The following is a 21,932-nucleotide window of genomic DNA, read 5'->3' as shown; positions in this document are numbered from 1 at the left end:
TCCCATATAATTACGGCATATTCTAACAGTGGACGGATGAGGGAGTTGTAAGCTAATAGGCGGACACTGGGCGGAGATGACTTCAGTGAGCGCCTCAAGAAAAAAAGTTTGCGCAGTGAATTAGCTACAACCGTATCTATGTGTTTTGTCCATGAAAGGTTGTTAGTAATCCATAAGCCCAAATATTTATATTCTGTTACCTCCAATAATGATGTGTTGTTAGTACCGTACACAAAATGAAGAGGACTTTTCTTGTGTGTAATTCTCATGAAAACGGTTTTCTCACATTTAATACACATCTGCCAATCGTTGCACCACGCAATCACCTTTTCTAGATCATTATTCAAACACACCTGGTCATCAACAGAAGAAACCTCTTTGTACAATATACAATCATCTGCGTAAAGCTTCACGCGGACAGAAAGGCCAGACACAATATCATTAATAAATTGCAAAAATAAAAGTGGTCCCAAAACGGATCCCTGGGGGACGCCGGACACAACCTGGGCACTGTTAGAAGAAGTATGGTTTAGGGTGACAAATTGACATCTGTTTGAAAGGTAGGCTGTGATCCATGTAAGTATCTGGTCGTTTTTTATATAATAGCTTAGTTTATGAATTAGTTTGTTATGCGACACCTTGTCAAATGCTTTGCGAAAATCCATGAATATGGCATCGGTTTGTTTTCCCTGATTAATCGATTGAGCGAAATCGTGTACTGTCTCAACTAATTGTGTAATTGTAGAAAACCCACGCCTGAAACCATGTTGAACATTTGTAAGTACTTTGTGCTCTTCCAAGAAACCTAATATATGTTTATGAATTATGTGTTCTAAAATTTTGCATGATGTGGACGTCAGGGATATAGGCCGATAATTCTCAATGTGTGCTTTTTTGCCGATTTTGTGCAAAGGTTTAATCTCGGCTGTCCGCCAGTCATCCGGTAAAGAACTATCACGTAAAGATCTAGTGTATACAATTGACAAGTATTTCGCGCACCACTCTGCATACCGTTTCAAAAATGCGTTTGGTATCTTATCGGGGCCTGAAGATTTTTTCACGTCAAGATCCAGGAGCAAATTAAAAACACCGGTCTCTGAAATGACAACATCAGTTATGGCAGGGAGCGATACTGAAAAGTTGGGGACACAACCATTGTCTTGTGTGAATACCGATTGGAAGAATTTGTTGAACGCAGAACAAATCACCGCCTCATCACGTACACATTTGCCGTCTACAATAAATTCATTCGTGGAGGAAGACTTTGGCGTGATTTGGCGCCAGAACTTCTCAGGAGACGTTCTAATGAACGAAGGCAGGAACGTTCCGTAATATTTTTCTTTGTCGCAAATTATTTTCTGCTTAAGTTGTTCGGAAATTTCTTCCACGATTGGTTTTAATGATAAGTTTCTATTTGATTTCTTTTTTAACCTTTTAAGTCTTCGCTGTAAGCGCAACGTCTCCCGAGAGATTTTTTATCTTTATCCTCTTATCTTTATCTTTATTTTTATCTTTACGTCTTTATCGTACAGTTGAACGCCTTTATAATGAAGTGCTTGGGACCTGTAAAGTCCTTTTTTATACACGTCACTTCGTTGTAAATGTCGCGGACCGTATCGCATGCAATAGAGCAATTTAAGCATGTTCAGAAAAGCAAAAGCTTTATTTAACATTAATCCAAGTGATACCGTCAAAAAATTACATCATTCCAGGCTCACAAATTGGAACGGAGCAAAATCCGTCGCTGCAGACATGAGCTTCTTCGTTATATTTGTGCTTGTTGTTAATTGATGTCACCACTGTTGGCTTCCATGTCTACAGCTCACTGCAGCTTACCGCTTAGCGGAACATCCGGAAGGGAGCGCGAGGACCGTTGTAATTTTTGATGGAAGGCTACTCTGGCGCCGTTTGTCAAACATTTCAGTAGCTCTGCCCTCTGCGCACTTTTTTTTTTTTTTTTTGCGTTGGTGTGCGGTAACCATGGCTCCTCAGGAGTTCGGAATTTCCATAGAGGTCTTTGCGGTGGTGTTCCCTACGCACTCCGTAACTCAGTGGCAGCTGCGGAGGGCACTGACCGCGCCGCTACTCGTTGTAAAGGAGCGCATCAGCCATCGTGAACGCTGAAATTTCTTCGTTGTATAGGCAAATTCGTTGTACTGGTCTTCGTTCTATAGTGGCGTTCACAATACATATGAAAAATAGGAATGCGGCCGGGACATACAAAATCCTTCGTTATACAGGTCATTTCGCTGTACAGGTGTTCGCTGTAGAGGCGTTCGACTGTATATTAAAGGAAAGTGCATATACGCGAATGACAATAGGCATGTGGAGGCGGCAAATGAGTACCGTTGACGTTGTCCACCCTATTTTCCGTGCCGACCGTATTTTTTCCAACGACCATCGTCTACGTGGTGGCGTCGGCTTCTCGGTTGTGTGAGCTGTATGCGCTATCTCGTAAAATGTAACTTTATTCCTTAAATTTAAAACAAGAAAAGGTGTGCGATACATTTAGAAGTGCTTTCTTCTGTTTTAAAAGTGATAGTTATGTGTACTATGTAAATATACTGGCTTTGTAAATGTGACAATCTATATAAATGTAAATATATATATATTACTGATTATTAGAGCATGTTGAAGCTTCAATTTTTGTGCCAGTTCATTGGCGATCTCATTTCTGCAAGAGCGATCATTTCGAAAAGGTTTAGCTCCCTGCATTACGACATAGTTTGGAGAAATAAACATTATTTGCTGTACTATACGTCACCATATAGAGCGCATAGTACCGTTTCTGTAGAAACATTGCCTTAGGCGACCTTCAATTCGTCTTGCTGGATGAATTCACAAAAGTATCATACAATTGGTATCATAGTTACGCAAAGAATCCGCGAACAGCTTATGAACAAGACCGCTGTCTACTTCATCTGTGCACACACGGAGCCAATCGTCCAGCGCTATAACATGAGATGTTCTCTGCAGGAAATCCTAAAGCGCGTCAAGTCTCAAGCGTGACAACAGGGTCGGCGAGGTAATTAAGGTAGAAGCGGAGGGGGGTTACAGGGGGCCGCCTAATTTATTTATTTTTTGAACCGGGCCTTCATCACTGTTAATCTGGCCCTGGCTGTGAATACGCATCCGCCACGGTGTGCAGTTGTTAGGGCACTCAACTTCAGCGCCCAAGGATGCGGGATCGAATCCCGACACGGCGGCCGCTTTTCGATGGAGGCCAAAAGCAAGGCGCCCGCGTGTTGTAGATGTCAGTTCACGTTTAAGAACACCAGATGTTCGATATTTTTCCGGAGCATTCCACTACGGCGTCTCTCATATAGCCTAAGTCGCATTGAGACGTTAACCCCGTAAACCAAACCGAACCTTATTGACACGAAACCAGTAAGTGTCCGCCTAAGGTAATACGTAAATGCTTGCTTTTCTCGCACCGGAGGGAAAATTAATTTGAAAATAATACTGCTCCGGCTTGAAATTGAAGCTTCTGCGGGGAAACTGCATAATTGTCATCTCCCAAAACAGCGAAGATATGTAGCCCTGCAGCCCAATTATAGCCTAGAGGGTGATTAAGGATGGCGTACCTTGAAGCCGTCGTCGTCGTAACCTGCTGCCCGACCATTTTCTCCCTGCTTGCGCAGTCGCACGCAACTCTGGTGAAGCGGCCGAAGTGCAACGGGCGTCGAAGGGGCAGATACCGTAGCCATGGCTCGACCTCTTCGCTTCCAACTGTCACGGCCGTGTGCAAATTGACCGGCGCGTTCTGAGCGTGATACTTCTTCCTCGCTTCTTTCGCTTACTCTCTCGTTTCTGGCCTGGAACAAGGAAAGCGTATGTCGCCTACACCGCAATGGTGTACTGAAGGTGAACTGATGCTTGAAAGAGAAAAGTTCTGGCTAAGGAAATAAACCGCAACCGGAATATCTAAATGAACAATTAAGAGTTACTTTTGCAACTAAGGTAGTGAAGTGCTGCATTCTGCTACGCAACCGGCACTAGTTAGTAATTAATTGGTTTAATTTATTTATTAGGTAATAATTAATTGATAGATTCAGTTTAGTTCCATCGTTCAATCGTGTCCGACTCTTCGTGACCCTATGGACCATATCACGCCACGCTATCCGGTCTCTCACTATCTTCCTAGCATCACATAACTTCATCTGCAGCGCCTCGAGGATGCAATCTAACCATCGCGTTCGCTGCCTACCCCTTCTCCGGTGACCCTCAACCTTTCCCAACATCAAATCTTTCTCCAGCGACTCCTCTCTTCTCATCAGATGGCCAAAGTAGCTGAGCTTTAACTTTAGAATTTGACCCTCCAATGAGAAGTCAGGGTTTATGGACTGATTTGATCTTCTGGCAGTCCAAGGAACTCTCAAGAGTCTCCACCAGCACCACAATTCAAACGTGTGAATTCTTCGGTGGTCAGCTTTCTTCACAGTCCAACTCTCGCATCCATACATCACAACTGGAAAGACTATAGCACGAATTATACGGATCTTGGTTGGCAGTCTAGTGTCTCTGCTCTTTGCTAGGCGGTCAAGGCTAGCCATGGCTCTCCTTCCCAGAAGCAGGCGTCTCCTAATGTCTTGGCTGCAGTCTCCTTCCGGAGTAATCTTGGAGCCCAAGTAGAGAAAATCTGTCACAGCTTCCACTTCTTGTCCCTTGATGCTCCAGACTTGATAGGACAAGACGCCATGATCTTTGTCTTTTTAATGTTCAGTTTAAGCCCAAACTTCTCACTCTCTTCTTGTACACGCATCAGAAGTCTCTTGAGTTCTACTTAACTTTCTGCCATTAAAGTGGTATCATCCGTATATCTAAGGTTGTTGATACGTTTTCTAACAATCTTCACTCCAGCTGAAGACTCGTCCAGGCTGGCCTTCCTCATGATGCCCTCTGCATATAGGTTAAATAGGCAGGGCGACAGTATGCAGCCTTGTCTTACTCCTTTCTCAGTCCGAAACCAATCAGTAAGACCATGTCCAGTTCTGACTGTGGCCTCTTGCCCTTCATAAAGGTTCCTGAGGAGACAGATGAGGTGGATTGGAACTCCCATCTCTTGGAGAGCTTGCCACAATCTGCTGTGATCTACGCAGTCAAACGCTTTCGCATAATCAATAAAGCAGAAGTAGATGGGTTTCTGCAACTCTCTTGCTTTTTTCATGATCCAGCGAAGGTTGGCAATTTGGTCTCTAGTTCCTCTGCCCTTGCGAAACCCAGCTTGCACGTCCGGAAGCTCCCGATCCACATACTGCTGCAGCCTACCTAGGAGGATTTTCAACATCACCTTGCTAGCATGCGAAATAAGCGCGATCGTGCGGTAGTTGGAACAATCTTTGGCACTGCCTTTCTTTGGAATGGGGATGTAAACTGATCTTCTCCAATCCTGTGGCCACTGCAGGGTTGTCCAAATTTAGACATTAAATAGAAAATTGATTATAAACTTAATCGATTAATAAATAATTAGTTAATTGACGAATGACTTAATTATTAGCCAATTGCAAATTATCATTTGATCAATTAGTCATTAATTGCTCATTGATTCTTGATTGTCACATGGCCACATAATGCACGCATACACGCATACTATGGTGGTGCTCTGTGATTGGTCGAGACCTCTATGACGACATCCCGCCTCGGCCAATCTGAGCCGCCGCAAAAGTGGGACACATTTTGTCCACGATAGCATGAGCCATTAGAGGCTTTCGCCTTAATATTTAAAAATACTGGCGGGTACTTTGTTCCCCTAAAGTGCGATGAGGCGATATAGCCTTTGTTTGAAACTTAATCTGCTTGTGTCTGCTGTGTGGTGCGACGTTCGAGGAAGCGGCAAATGAAAGGCGTAGCACGGACGCCTATATCGAACTCCCGGCGGAGTCAGCTTCGTATATGCGTGAATCGTCTGGTGAAGTCACCGGTCATGACCTGTCAATGAAGTCACCATGCGATGACGCCACAGTGCGTCATGAGTGCTGACGTCACTATCACTATCATCATCAATTGCCACTGTCATAATCATTATGATCACCATTATCAGCAGGATCACTGTCACTATCACTAACTACTAATAACTGCCACTATCAGTCACTATCTACCACGCTCCCGCGGAAATCTGGCGGTATCCCGCGGAATCCTTCAAGCAGTGTGACACTGTACGCGGACGCACGCATCCCCGGACGAACGGACGGACACTCGTGAGCCTATAGGCTCGCGCCTTAATAACAACCAGTAAACTGTTCACCAGAAATGTTAACAGTTTTTCTAATTATCGGTAATTTTCAAACCTATCAGTGTTTGCGATAATAAGTTTAGCGATAACAAGCGACAACATGCCTTGAAGCTGAACTTGCGCTTCTACGCCACAGTTAGGGGTGCGTCCAGCTTCTGTTGCGCGCAGTGCGCTTACTTCGCACGCATCCCCGTACCACGAGTGTCTGGGATCCCCCGAAACACAAAACACCTGCTGCTTTTTGCGAAGATGCAGCTGAATGACGAGCAGTGTTCAGTGCTGATCGGAGCCACGCCCTCAGCTCCAGAAGAGTAATGAATCTAGACTCGTCGGGAGGAAATTAAACGGTGCCAATGGTGACAATATGCTGTTCGACTTGACTCCAGAGAAAACACCGCAGAGGCGGTAAGTCCCACAGGAGACAGCGGTTCGGGGTGGACATCGAGTTGACATCCTCGCGCTCCCCACAACCACACTGACCGACCTTTCTCACGTAATTAGCTCCGCAATGGCAGCTCCATCTGCGGTGATGCAATCTAAGCTCGTGCACAACGACAGCAAATGCTTGAGCTTCTACACGCTTTCCAGCCACGTGTCAATCTTTCTGCACGCAGATAAGTGAAGAGGGAATGAGGGTGCTCGTTATAATGCATGAAGGAAAGAAGCCAACAGTCAGCGAGGCCAAGGAAAACATTGGGGATTGTACTTTGTCTTTTTTTTTTTTAATTTTTACTTCGGTAAATCACATAAATTAGTGAGAGAGAGAGATAGAGATCAACTTTTATTTAAAATGCCTGCAGAATCGGTTAGGCTCCCTCCAAGCAAGGAGGACAAGCTTTTACCGTGACGCGGCCACTACGTCAGTCTCGTGCGTTGTGCTCCTTGAGGTCTTGTTACGTCCCTCGCTACTTCCGCGGGTTCGAGAGGGCCGCCGCCCCCTTCTTGGGGGTGCTGCCCCCCCTCTCCTCGGTTTCGCTCGGTCGCTGCCTCTCTAGAGCTGCCGAGACCTGCTGGACGGCCTTGAGTTGTGTCTCTTGATCACAGCTCCTCGTTGCAGCCTCTAGCTGCTCCACTTCTGGTCCACTTCTGGATGTCTTCCGGTCTTGTAATTTGAGTGCTTGTTGGGATTTTGACAACGCAAGCCGTTTTTTCGAGTCTGTCTTCGCCCTTCACAGCAGAAACCACAGCTATGCTTTGAGTTGTGGTGCGGCTGCGATGTGTGCAATGCATACGCTGTCTGCAGCAGGGATCACGAGTATGCCCCCGTCTCCACATATTCATCATCATCCCCGTATACGGCATAAATGTCGTTTTGAAGTTTTCGCTTCAGATGCCTCACTCGTGCCTATCTTCCCTCCTGCAGCTCACGATATACATACTTTTAGATACATCTTCTTAATAGCTGCATCGACGTGGCGCAGTGGTTACGGCGCTCGACTGCGATGCCCAAGGACGCGGGATCGAATCCCGGCCTCGGCGGCCGCTTTTCGATGGAGGCGAAAAGTAAGGCGCCCGTGGGCTGTGTGATGTCAGTGCACGTTAAAGAACCCCAGGTGGTCGAAATTTCCGGAGTCCTCCACTACGGCGTCTCTCATAGCCTGAGTCTCTTTGGGACGTTAAACCCTACAAACCAACCAGCAACCATGAAGCGGTTCTTAATGCGGTACCGTATTGTGTTGAGCTTCCGTACATTCCGAATCTTCCGGAGTGCTACTACTGTGAAGGGTAGCTTTGTCTGCTGCCATAGATTTGAACCTTGTTTCTCAGAAACGAGGATCGTATCATTGGTTGTCTGCAGTTGGGCCCGCTCAAGAGTGCCTTCTTCCTTCCTGCCTTGGTTTTGTCAAGTACGCTAAGTGTATGCAAAGCTAGCATATTGGTCTGCATCATTAGTCCAAGTATCCGGAAATTCAGGCCAAATCAAATTTTGGGGACCCAGGGGACCAATTTTTGAAGGTGACCCACCAAATTTGGCAGTTCACCTCTGATTTGGCCATACTCAAACAAAGTGAGACACTAATTTTGGTCAGATTCGGGCGAAGTCAGATTTCGAGGATCTAAGAGGCCAAATTTTGAGAATGCCACCATTTTTGGTCAAATTCGCAGAAAGTAAAATTTCAGCGCTCCAGAGAGGCCACATTTCTGGGATGACCCACGTAAGTTTGGTGATCGCCACTGAATTGGTCGTTAAGTTAGGCATTGATTTTGGTGAAATACTAAAGAGATCGATTTCGTATATCCGGGCCAGTTTCTTGTCCTGAGGGGATAGGGGGGGGGGGGTGCGAGCGGCCATCTCAATTCGGAGGCTACGACCTGAAATGGCTCTCCTCAAATTAAGTTACACATCAAATTGCGACATCAAGTTTTTTTTCGAATTCTAATGTCCAATTTTGAGGGTTCAGGAGGCCAAATTTTGAAGGTGACGCATCCAAATTTAGAGGTCACCATCGAGTTGGCCACACTCTAATTAAACTAAATACGAAATCTGGCACTATTATATTAATTACCTATGCAATTATTGACGCCTCGCGCGGAGCCCCGCCGGGGTGGGGCAGTGGTAAGACGCCCGACCACTGTGCCGGAGTACCCGGGTTCGAACCCGACCGCGGCGGCTGCGTTTCGATGGAGGCGAAACGAAGAGGCGTCCGTGTGCTGTGCGATGTCAGCGCACGTTAAAGATCCCCAGGTGGTCGAAATTACTCCGTAGCCCTCCACTACGGCTCCTCTTTCTCTCTTTCCACTTTCATTCCCACCTTCCTCCCTTCCCTTACGGCGCGGTTCGGGTGTCCACAGAGCAAGTGTGACAGTTACCGCGCCTTTCCCTTCCTGTGAACCAATTAAAAAAATTAATTATTGACGCCTCGCGCGGACATGCTCCTATATCCACGCATTCCGCCAGAATGATTTGTTTTGTGGTTTGGTTTTGTGGGGTTTAACGTCCCAAAGCGACTAGGCTATGATAGACGCTGTAGTGAAGGACTCCGGAAATTTCGACCACCTGGGGTTCCTCTTAACGTACACTGACATCGCACAGCACACAGGCGCCTTGCTTTTCGCTTCAATCGAAAAGCGGCGGCCGAGGCCGGTATTCGATACCGCGTCCTTGGGAACGGTAGTCGAGCGCCGTAACCACTGATGTCATCAAGACGATCAGGTCGCCTACGTGGACGCGGCTAGCGGGAAGTCGGGGGCGGCGGTGGCTGTGGTCGTCAACGGCCGCGGCGTGCCCGCCGCCGCCGCGTCCGTTAGAAGCCGAAATGTAGACACGGCTGAAGAAGTTGCAATAGCGCTCGCTTGCGTTGGAACGGAAGCCAGCATAGTTATTAGTGACAGCAAAACAGCTGTCTGGAACTTTGGAAAAGGGGGGGTCTCGACGGAGGCAGCCAAAATTTTAGAGAAAAGAAAACTTGAAAGAAAGATTCGAATTATTTGGACCCCCGCGCACGAGTCCGTCCCCGGCAACGAGGCGGCGCACGAGCTAGCCCGAGCTCTCTACTTCCGGGCAGCCGTAGAGCCGCCTGATTGCGATGGGATGGACGAGAGGCTGCAAACTTATAAGGAAATTTTAGAACACTACAGACTTAGCAGAAGGTCCCTGCCACCACCGGACCGAACGCTAACTAACAAGGAGGCCGTCGCTTGGCGGCGCCTGCAAGCTGGGAATTTCCCAAGTCCCGTCTGGCTTTTCCACACGCAAGTGGAGGAAAAGGCGGACGATAGATGCGAAACCTGCGGAGAAAGGGGTACTCTTGATCACATAATCTGGCAATGCCTTGATTCCCCTGGCGCCAAGGAAAACATAAACAGTAGAGAAGCCTGGGAACTGCTACTGCGGAGCGAGTCCCCCGCCAACCAGCAGCAAGCTGTCCGCCTGGCGGCTGAAGCCGCGAAGAAACACTGTCACTTCGCCTGTCTTTAGTCGCGGAGGCCCCGGCCTCCGTCTCATAGGCCTGCGTGCCGGGGGCGGGGAGTAGGGGGCCTCCTACATCGGTGGAAAAATAAAGTTCGTAATAACAACAACAACAGGAAGTGGAATCCCGCGGTATCCAGCGAATACTGTATGCTGTGTGGTGCGGCGTTCGAGGAAGCGGCAAATCAAAGGCGCCGCACGGACACCTGATTCGGACCAACGCTATTCTAGCCACTGTACCAACGCCTCCTGAAAAATCGAACGCCCGGCGGGGTCAGCTTCGTCATCTGGTGACGGTCGGATGTGACGTCATGACCGGATGCGACGTCATCGTGGCATCAGTTTAATTATTAGGCACAGCCGGATGTGACGTCACGACTGGTGATGAGATGAGGCCACAAGCTGATCACCTTGGGTAGCAAGGGAACGCCACAAGGCTCTGTCTTGTCTCCCTTTCTATTTAACATTACTATGAGGGGGCTACCAGCACAACTAAAGCAAATACCGGACTTAAAATTTAGCATGTACGCAGATGACATAAATCTCTGGATAAATAAAGGTAGCGACGCAGAAATAGAGAGCAAACTCCAGGCTGCCGCAAATAAGGTGGTTGAGTACGCTGCGAAACGCGGTCTATCCTGCTCGCCGCAGAAGTCAGAACTATTCATCTACAACCCCAAATATAAGAAGAATAAAGCAGACATAAAGATAAATGTTGAAAACTACCCGGTTCCACAAGTAGAGGAAATTAGAATCCTAGGAATGATCCTCCAAGCAAGAGGGCAGAACACAAACACCATCAAAAAATTGGAGAACTACGCAGCCCAAGTTACGGGCATATTCAGAAGAGTAGCGCTTAGAGGACACGGTCTCAAGGAACGTAGTCTACTCAAAATGACACAGGCCTACATCATCAGTCGCATATGTTATGCCACACCTTTTCTCAATCTCAAAAAGATAGAACGTGAAAAAATCGACGTCATAATTCGAAAATGCGTCAAACGCGCACTAGGCCTCCCTGTCTCCACATCAACAGAGAAGCTGGAGAAAATGGGGATTCATAATACATGGCAAGAGCTCACTGAAGCTGTCAGAATCTCTCAACTGGAAAGACTAAGTCAGACGGAGACAGGCAGAGCCATCCTAGACTGGGTCGGACTCCAATCAGACAGAGGCCCACAGACGAAAACATCTATCCCACCCAACATAAGGGAACACATACTGGTACCACCCTTACCTCGAAACATGCACCCAGACTACAACAAAGAACGCAGAGAACACAGAGCCAAAGCCATCGCTAAAAGGATGAAACGCAAAGCAGTCGATGAAGTTGCTTATGTAGACGCATCATGCGGACGACATGGAGCAGCTGTCTCGGCAGTAGTAAATGGAGAAGGTGCACCTAAAATTGCGGCCTCAACACGCACCCGTGACATTAGTACAGCTGAAGAGGTCGCAATAGCGCTCGCATGCACTGGTACACAGGCCAAAACTATAATCAGCGACAGCAAAACGGCTGTCTGGAATTTTGCAAAAGGACGGATCTCAGAGGAGGCCAAAAAGATTCTTCTCACAAGTCCCATTACTAGAACCATATCCATCATATGGATACCAGCACACGAATCTGTCCCTGGCAACGAAGCTGCGCACCTGCTGGCCCGAGATCTCTACCACCGGGCAGCGGTAGAACAGCCCGAATGCAAGGGAATTAAAGATTGCGCTATCACATACAATGAGATCACAGAATCTTACAAATTAGATCGAAAAGTATACCCTCCCCCAGATCGGTCTCTCACTAACAATGAAGCACGCATCTGGAGGCGACTACAAGCCGATAACTACATCTGCCCTGTCTGGGTTTTCTTAACACAGACCGGGGAGGAAGAAGATTCTAAATGTAAAAATTGCGGACAAAAAGGCACGCTAGATCATATAATATGGCAATGCGCCGATTCCCCAGGCGCCGGCATTAACATTGATAGTAGAGAAGCCTGGGAGGTTTGGCTGCGGAGCGGAGATCCCACCGTTCAGCGGCACGCGACCCGCCTGGCGGCTGAGGCCGTGAAGAGTGCTTGTAACCTCACCTGACCTCAGCCTGCGGGGCCCTCCTGACCCGCTACCCGGCCTGCGTGCCGGGGGCGGGAGATGAAGGGCTCCTTTTCGGTGGAAATAAAGTTTTCATTCATTCATTCATTCGATGCATATGAGCCAATAAAGTAAAAAAAAAAAAAGGGGGGGATAGCGCACCTGGATGTTAGCATTTCCGCAGAACAGCGCAAGTGTGGCGGCCGCGTTTAGGCGAAACAACTTCAGCGACTAAAGAACGCGACGAAGGCGGAGCGGCTTCCAGGAGATGTTTTCGCCTACTTCCCATTCATGTCGGCCTCATTAGCCGTATTTCAGTGAATAGTACTCTTATTCGGACAAAACTCTAAATCACTCAAAACGGAGCCGTTCCGGCGTCGGTGGTATAGTGGTTAGCATAGCTGCCTTCCAAGCAGTTGACCCGGGTTCGATTCCCGGCCGACACATCGTTTTTCTCTTTTTGTTTGTTTCGAAATGTACGGGCTCGTCCACATCTAGCTATAACATGGTCACTGCTTAAAGTTAAATTGGTTCACAGGAAGGGAAAGGCGCAGTAACTGTCACACTTGCTATGTGGACACCCGAACCGCGCCGTAAGGGAAGGGAGGAAGGTGGGAATGAAAGTGGAAAGAGAGGAAGAGGAGCCGTAGTGGAGGGCTACGGAATAATTTCGACCACCTGGGGATCTTTAACGTGCGCTGACATCGCACAGCACACGGACGCCACTTCGTTTCGCCTCCATCGAAACGCAGCCGCCGCGGTCGGGTTCGAACCCGGGAACTCCGGCACAGTAGTCGGGCGTCTTACCACTGCACCACCCCGGCGGGGCTGGTCACTGCTTCCAAAGCGCCATTCCATCCGACCCGGCCACGTAATAAAGCCATGAGGCAGGCCATGCAAAGCACCACCTCTGGGTCCCTCTGTGCACGTATCGCTTTGCTTCAATATGCACCTGCTCAGCCTATTACAGTTCAGAGCACCCAGACCAATTCCGAAAAGCCGGTCTAAAAAGAGAAGCTGACCTACTTTCTACTTCGAAGAACCCTCGCAGCCCTTCCAAATTCGCGCGTGTATTGAACGCGAGAGGCCGGCGTCGGTGGTATAGTGGTTAGCATAGCTGCCTTCCAAGCAGTTGACCCGGGTTCGATTCCCGGCCGACGCATCTTTTTTTTTTTTTTCTTTTTTCTTTCACGATGCATTCATGTTAATATAGAAGATGCATTTTGCACTTTACAGTCGCTTGTAATTAACCCAAAGTAAAGTTTTTATCAATTTCTTATCCAGCATGTCAGTCATAAAAAGACAACCGCTCCCTTTTCCGGCAACTGCTTGATTTTATATACATGTGTTTAAATGCGTTGTCACAGTAGTTTTCCTGAACAAATAATAACCAACACGGTGTGTATACACAACGCATATACTTTACAAGTATTTTTTGTTTTTCGGCTCGCACGGAAAACTCTAACATGACAGATGTGCAATGGTAAGGAACAGTGTAGAGCAGAACTAAAACATGGTATACATCATTGCGCATCATTTTGCGAGGCACAAAGTTCAGCATATTCCACATGACGACATGTCCAGCGCAGCAACATGTCACTGCGAAACGTGCCAGTGAAAGCGGCCTACTTCGATTAGTGGTCAGCTAACAACACGCAGGTCTGCACACTGAATAACCGAGAAGATACACCCACATCCTTCATATTTCCCCAAAAAGCGGCCTAGAGCAATTCCCCTTTAGTTTTAATTCATTCATTCATTCGTTCGTTCGTTCATTCATTCATTCATTCATTCATTCATTCATTCATTCATTCATTCATTCATTCATTCGTTCATTCGTTCGTTCGTTCGCTAATTCGCTCGTTCGTTCGTTCGTTCGTTCGTTCGTTCGTTCGTTCGTTCGTTCGTTCGTTCGTTCGTTCGTTCGTTCGTTCGTTCCTGTGTTATATTGAACAACAAGTCATCGTACTGAAGTAATTAAAGAGAGGGATTATTCGTGGGTAAGTAATGGTTCCGCAGAGAGCGGCGACATAAATGTGTACCAGGTAGGGTGCTGGTGACATGCCAACAAAAATTGTTTTTCGGGCAGAGGTTCACGCAGAGACATGCAACCGCAACACACGAGCGGAATTTCTTTTATTTACACACACACAGACACACACACACACACACACACACACACACACACACACACACACACACACACACACACACACACACACACACACACACACACACACACACACACACACACACACACACACACACACACACGCGCGCGCGCACACACACACACACACACACACACACACACACACACACACACACAACACACACCATACATGGCAAAATTACTTTTGAAAAGGAATTAAATTACATTACTAATTACTTTGCTGAAAATTGCAGAAAAGTAATTAAATTACGTTACTCATTACTTCTCCCAAAACGGAATGAAATTACATTACAATTCCTTTTACTGAGTAATTCAATTATTTTAAAATTACTTTCTAGTTTCCATTCATGCAAAAACTAAGAAAACCTAGTAAAAAAAAACTTGTTCTCCAGACGCAAAGCACACATTCTTTCGTCTTTCCGCCAAATTCCGTCCCAGAGAGCTATTCCTTCCTTCTTTCCTATAGCACTTGCCATTACAAAAACAAGACCAGAGCAAAAACCGGAACAGACCAGACGCACTTCAGTAAAAGTAATTTCGAAATGAATTGATTACTTTTGCTGCGAAATTACTACCAAAAGTAATTCATTACATTACTAAATTACCAAACGAGAAACTTAAATAATTACATTACAAGTTACTAAAAAAGTTAATTAAATTACAGTAATTGCAATACTGTAATTCAATTACTGCCATGTCTGACACACACACACACACACACACACACACACACACACACACACACACACACACACACACACACACACACACACACACACACACACACACACACACACACACACACACTGGGGATTATTTGGGCTTGGTTGAACAAAAGTCAGACGTGGTGAAGAAAGAGAGAAAGTATTGACGTTTTGGCCGCGGGTCCGGCCTTCGTCGGAAGAAACTATAGGTTACATGCAGTGTCCTGTATTTATACCTATAGGTCTATCAGTATCAGTACTGATGACGATGACCATCTAATAATAAACCAAACCTAAAATAGGCAGCACTCATACAGTCAAACATGCGTCATGATGCAGATTACAATTGGATTAAAATAAGAAAATAATAACACGTGGTGGTGCGACATTATCGAGAATCCTACGGAGCCCACGCGTGCGCACAAGTGAATCACCAATCATCGAAATAGCAAGCACACCAAGGCACGTGGCTAAACTGCGGACAATGAGGTGGTCCCAATACGTACACATAAAAGAAAAAAAAAACAGAGGGAGAAAGGAGTAATAATCTTTCTTGAGTGTCTATAATATATATACGTAAATCACAATACAAACCCGTCATACATCCGCACTGCGCATCATCATGGACCTCCAAAGTCTGATAGGTACAAACATGCGTCGATATAGACCATACAGCCAGTCACTGGGTTCTTCCTGCGGAGCATATACTGCGCGCCCCAAAGCGCACTGCTCTAGAAAGGCTCATTTCGGTGATCTTGGCAATTGGGCATGTCCCTCCATCACGAGACTCTTCCCTCCACAGACCTAATAGTCTCCTCATTAGAGACTTCAAGCCGTAATCTTGTTTCGCTCAACAGGCATAAATACAATACTCTCGTTTCAATGTCCTTGTTAGCAGGTGCGATAGCGATGAGTGAGGGAAGAGAGGGGGGGGGGGGGGGAGGGGGGCAGGGCTGATGCGACACCAGCGCAACACCGTCTACCTCAATCCCCCAATTCCCACCCCGCTAGAAATAAGACGAAGATATGATGTATATTTACGGAGCTTATTGATGTATGCGTCAGAGCCACAAAGGAAAGAATGTGGAAAGAAAAGTCTAGTCGGCCCTTTCCCTGCAGCACGTTCAGTAGCTGCCATCAAGCCAAGTACTTTTGACGCGTCAAAAGGATTCATTCTTGGTAAACTCTCTTTTATTATGCGTATAAATTTTCACACTGTAAATAATGCCCGACTTTCCGCACAGTCCGTCTGCAATCACTTTTTGCAGGTTTTTAAACAGGAATCTATATTCAATAATCTCAAATATCCGGTACATGTTCGCATTCCAGAGCATAGCCCTGTAGCAGCGGCAACCGTTTTTAGCTCGCAGCAGGGTATCTATTACTCCCGGGTAATATGGAAAATATAATAATATTCCTTACGGGAGAAAAATGTCTACCGGACCACACTGTGAGGGACCGGATAACGAAGCACTCTGTGGGCTAATCAAAATCACCCCGGCTTTTTATTGCACGACCCATTCATATCGTCATAGCCCTCACATCCTCACATTCTATCCCTCGACGTTGGCATTATGTGAAGCCGCAAGTGCAGAGATGAAAAAACTAACATTACAGACCTTTGCGCCGAGCAAGGTAGTTGTCGAAACATCTTTCTGGACTATCGGGAATCGGTTCAGCTGTCCCATCTCCAGTGCTAGCATGGGGTACCTGCGACAGTCCAATGAACAGTTTATGGCTGTGGCTAAGGTACACAGCCTTGAGAGGGATTCGAACCCAGAGCAGCGCAAACAGATCAGCTTCACTATAGGCGCTGTTTAAAACGCCTGGACGAATTTCGTTTTTGTATTTATCTATATGGAAGTGCATTATGAGTGCCTTCTAACTATACTTAACTGTGCCGTGTCCTGCTATTACCCTGTCTACATGTGGAAATTCTGGGAGAGACAGACATGCATCAAATAAAGGCAGCCAAACAGCCCGTCGGTATTGCGTATGCCCGCCCTACACCAACATCAAACCACACTGATCTCCGAAGAGCGATGCGGCGGCTCTGCTTGGCGATCCATCATGCGTGTCTTTTACAGGCAGAGCAGACACGCCAGCACAGAGACATCACAAGCGACGCCAGAACACTCGAATTTAGCAAAAACTCAGTGTACTTTCAAGCATCCGCTGCCGTACGCCACAAAAGAAGAAGAAACATGGCATTTCGACAAAACACAAAGAGATAACCAATATACAGGGTGTCCAAGCAAGGGTTAAAAGATAAAAGATTGGAGGTAGGCCACAAAGACCACTTGTATACAGCTGTCAGCCATCTGGCTAGCCATACGCAATCTTTTCTTTTGTAATGAAGTAACTGTTAATTAAGATAATTTTTCTAATTTACTTGTTTTTCTCATTATACAGCAAATGTGAATTGCATAGTTGAAGAGCACCTTCTGAAATCCCCTTTTTCCATTTATTTCCGATAAAGAAAGCCTGACGCGTATCTCATTTCCAAGCTCTAAACAAAGCCTGTGAAATACAAGAAATGTCACCTGACTGGCTCATTTGCGCGCCGCAATTGTGGCCAGCCTCCATAACCATCATCATCATCATCATCAGCCGGACTGTACCCACTGCAGGGTAAAGGCCTCTCCCATATCGCGCCAGTTAACCCGGTCCTATGCTATAGAGAAATGGCTCTACAAGAGGGCTGAAATGAAAGGCGGAGGAGGATACTGCTGCTCGAAGAAGAGAGGGGAGTAATGGTGGAAGAGGGAAGGACGGAAGCGTAAGATGTAAAGTGGAGGAGGAGAGTATGGAAGGAGAGGAATTGCGCCCACATTGCGCCGTCCAGAGCGCAGTCAGATGTGTAATATGCCATTGTGAAATATGAGTGTGTTGAAGAGAAACATGCCCACGCCGCAAATGCGCCACTTGAGTCGAGGCCGACTCCTCCCACTGCTGTGACGACCTCAGCTAACTCATCACACACCTCGCCGTTCAAAACGGTGTGTTGTTCAGGCGCATAAAGGCATCTGCCACTTCAGACCACAGGCAGTATTTATATCACAAAAAACAACTGGGAAAGAAACCAAACGATTACGTCTCTTTCTGAAGTTATCCACCGGATAACTAGGAAAATCCAAAATACCCGAATAGTTACACTCGATTTCCTCATTACCGAGTATTGCGTAATTGTCCGACATATTTTTTTTTTTATTTCCGTAATCTCCATCCATGTCTTGGTTACGCGAACAGCTGCATGATTGCAGATGCTTGTACTCAATCAAAAGCTGATTTATTTTATTTTAAAAGTAATCCTTCTTGGGTTTTGTCATATTTCCCAGTCGGAAAAAACTACAGAAAATTTTCTGATGTTACGACAGAATTTCTGTGCGGTTTTTGACGGGAAACCTGTTGTGGCAACAGAAAATTCTGTAGTGACATCAGAAATTTCTGTAGTTACAACAGAAAAGTGCTACAGAACTGCAGACAACGGAAATATACTACAGAAAAACTACAGAAAATTTTGATGGTTACAACAGAACTACAGGATATTTTGTCGTATTTTTGATACAGTTCTGTAGTTTTTTTCGGCTGGGTTTCGCCTTTTCTCTGCAGACTGAGAACGCCATATAGATGTTTATAAACAAACCGTTACACATTTATAGCTCAGATTAGCAATCGTACTGCGTAGCCCTTAAGCACAGCAAAGCGTCTCCAGCAAGTATATATATAGCGCTGCTGATGTGACCCGTGTCAACCCAAAAGCACAATAAACTGGCTGAAATCATGGTTATTATTTACGTAAGCTTTAAAAGCCAGCTTCGTAGGTGTAAATTTGCGCTTCGTACCCATACCATTTACATATAACATAGTGAAATCTCCCGCAAAAAAAAAAGTGCAGTACAGTTGGGACAGGGAAACTGAGAATGGCAACACATATGCACTGATTGAACTATCATAATGTATTACGACCAGACTTGAACACGTTACAAAAAAGGGAACCGATTACAATTACAATTACTCCATCAGAAATGCAGTTGATTGCAGGCGTCAATTACAGCCCCGAAAAAGTAAGTGAACAATTACAGAAAAGTAATCAATTACTTTTATGTTACTTTTCTTCCAAAATTATCCATATAACATAAGTGTACAGAGATGACAGAGAAACTGCGGGTTGCGTGGTATACCGTTAAACATTGTCAATTGTAAAGAGGAGCTGTTTTTGCATGTTATATCGTCGCTATTCCTCCCCCGCTTCCTCGTGAAGAGGTCCGCAGCTAAGCTAAACACTCTCTAAATATATGTACTGGGCGGTACTATAGCGAATGATAACCTTGTGCACCAGCTCGTGATTACGCAATGCTTTGAGGCTGGTGTATAAGTCCTCTAGGAACCGCCGCGCTTTGATGCTGCTGCGCTCTTGTTGCGGGATGGGCCAACGAAAAGTAGAAAAACTCGCCTGTAAGCGATTTCTTAGGAGCATCAGATGCGGTCTCTGGCGTGGAAGCATATAGCATGGACTGTTCAATTTAATCGATCAACAGCTGGTGGGCCTCCTGGCATCGCTCTTCACTAGTCACCCATTTAGCCTTAAATCGAGAAATCGCTACGGGGGAAGTTTCGCATTCCTCGAAGAGGTGGCGCACCGAAAAATAGTTCGGACTTCCATTAATGAGCTTTTCGTTAAACATATTATTACGGGGCGGCAAGCCGATGAAGAAAGGAGACAGAACATGACCGATGGCGATGGTAGATGACGTTTTATGAATGATGGCGGACCTAGCGCGAGCCTGCCCACGCCATTGCCCGCTTCTTCTTCATCGCCCGTAACACTACTCGGAGCCACCGAGCAATCGTCACGATTGGTGGACGAAGAAGAAGTAAACGTTGATGAGATTTATGACATGACGGTGATCTTGTGCAGACCGGTGAAGAAAGAAGAGAAAGAAGGTAACGGCTTGCCGCCATGATGACCAATGAAGCCTGGCCCAGAAAGCTTTCGTTGAACCGGTCGCCAGGATGTGATGGCTGGGTACTAGGTACGCATCAAACGACACAGGCGGGGGCGATGTCTTCATCTGTAGTGTTGTATCGGGTCGGTGGGTTCGTCTGGTCGGAGTCTCGGGTCGGTCGGATCCTTCGGTAAGGTCTTTTTCATGCGCTGTGTATTGTGATGTGCCTTTGCACGTGTTCGTGGCGTATCGGGTCGGTGGGATCTTAAAGGTGGGCTACTCGTGTTTCTCCGTGTCTTTTGGTCAGGGCGGCGGACAGGGCGGGGGTGGAAAACGGCGATGTGGCGTCGTGTCCGGCAGGCTGGGGAACAGCCAGGTGATGCGTCGTCACAGGAACCCGCTGCCGACGGCGCAAGATGGCACAAGGCGCCGAAGCTCCGGGCCAGGATGCCGAGTGATGATGATATACCCCGCGCCTCCACCAAGGTGTTAAGGGGTAGTTCAGCTTGGAGCAGAGGGCGGACACGGAAGACAAGGCTTTCAAACAGCAGACGTTTTCTGCAGGCACCAGCCGACTCTGTTGAACGTCGTCTTCTCTAAAACTCACGAGAGTCTTCTTCTTTTCTTATGCGCATGCACCGCCTAATGTGACAATATTATATAGCAGATATTGGTTATATAAGGCATATTTATAACCCAACTGCCACCTTTAAACTTTAGAAAGCCGAGAAAAAAAGAGCGCTTTTCTTGTTTGTAACAAATTCACTAAGCATGCATTGTTACAAAAAGCATCCAGAGATGGCGGAGATGGAAGGCGGAAAGAGCAACGCGCGAGGCAGACAGGCGAAATGTGGCCATACCATTTACTGGAATGGCAGAGTCACCCGCGCTTCGCCCCTTTCCCTTTCCTTTATGCACGAGGAAAGCCTCTTACCACTATGATCACTGCACCACTGCACTCCTCTAGCTTGTGCAAGAGAGCGACCTGCTCAAAAGACCTGCTCAAAAGCAGCTGCGCTATTGTGCCGGCTTCACTCACTTTTATTTGTTTTTAAGTTTGAAGAAGTCATCGATTACCAGTAATCAATTACTCATAAAGTGGCTGAATTACCCGAAACCTTACAGTTTGAAAAAGTAATCGATTGATTACCAAATTACATTGTAATTGATTGCAAGTAATCAATTACGTGTAACGTTTTATGTACAAGTCTGATTACGAAACAGGGGTCTTTGCTGAGGGATAGAAACGGGGTCCCGAAAGAGGAGAAAGAAAACACTCAACGATTTGTCGTAGACCGGCTATCAACGCCTCATGTACTCAAGAAAAGTTCGTTCATGCAAATAACGGTAGTGAGAGGCAGTGCTGACTCATGCGATGCAGGATCCCCCGCCCTAATCTTTACTTATGTAGATGCGGGTTCAGTCCCAGAAATCAGGGTGAGGCTTGCGGCGAGGAAGAAACTATATTGAGCATTTCCTTCTCGCTTGCCGAAGTTTTTGACATCCGAGAAGGGTACATTTAAAAATTTCAGTAGCACAATTGGGATTTACTTTCCTGCTTCTCTCCTTCTATACGAGTACAAGAGGATTTGGGTTGCCTCAATTTTTTCAAGATTTACATGACATCACAGTTACGAACAGATTTCCTTGCTAACTGTAGACTCCAAATTCACAAACTTCTATAACTTTACTCGGTAGATTTTTTTTTGCTTTAATTCAATTCTATGGCCTTAAATCCTAGGCTTTTTGTTAAGTCTATTATTGATTTTTACTCTAATCTAGTATATGCAGTAAATTTGGCTGTCTATACACTGAACCCTAACAAATCCCCTTTCGCGGGTACATACCATTTACCAAGGAAGAAGAAATGCGGCACGCG

At 46.4% G+C, this 21,932-nt stretch overlaps 1 long non-coding RNA gene and 2 other non-coding genes across 3 annotated transcripts in view; 2 read left to right on the top strand and 1 right to left on the bottom strand.

The window, feature by feature from the left end:
* LOC146174343 (uncharacterized) overlaps positions 1-21,932 on the bottom strand; it is a 52,131-nt gene that overhangs the window by 6,120 nt on the left and 24,079 nt on the right. The gene's annotated exons all lie outside the window — the stretch shown is intronic.
* On the top strand, positions 12,602-12,673 carry TRNAG-UCC (transfer RNA glycine (anticodon UCC)). Its single transcript has one exon. It is a non-coding gene; the product is annotated as a tRNA-Gly (tRNA).
* TRNAG-UCC (transfer RNA glycine (anticodon UCC)) lies at positions 13,318-13,389 on the top strand. The gene has a single exon. It is a non-coding gene; the product is annotated as a tRNA-Gly (tRNA).

This window comes from Amblyomma maculatum, chromosome 11 (assembly GCF_055883805.1).
Source record: "Amblyomma maculatum isolate TAMU_Amacu chromosome 11, ASM5588380v1, whole genome shotgun sequence".
Taxonomy (NCBI): domain Eukaryota; kingdom Metazoa; phylum Arthropoda; class Arachnida; order Ixodida; family Ixodidae; genus Amblyomma; species Amblyomma maculatum.
This window is presented reverse-complemented; position numbering and strand designations above follow the sequence as displayed.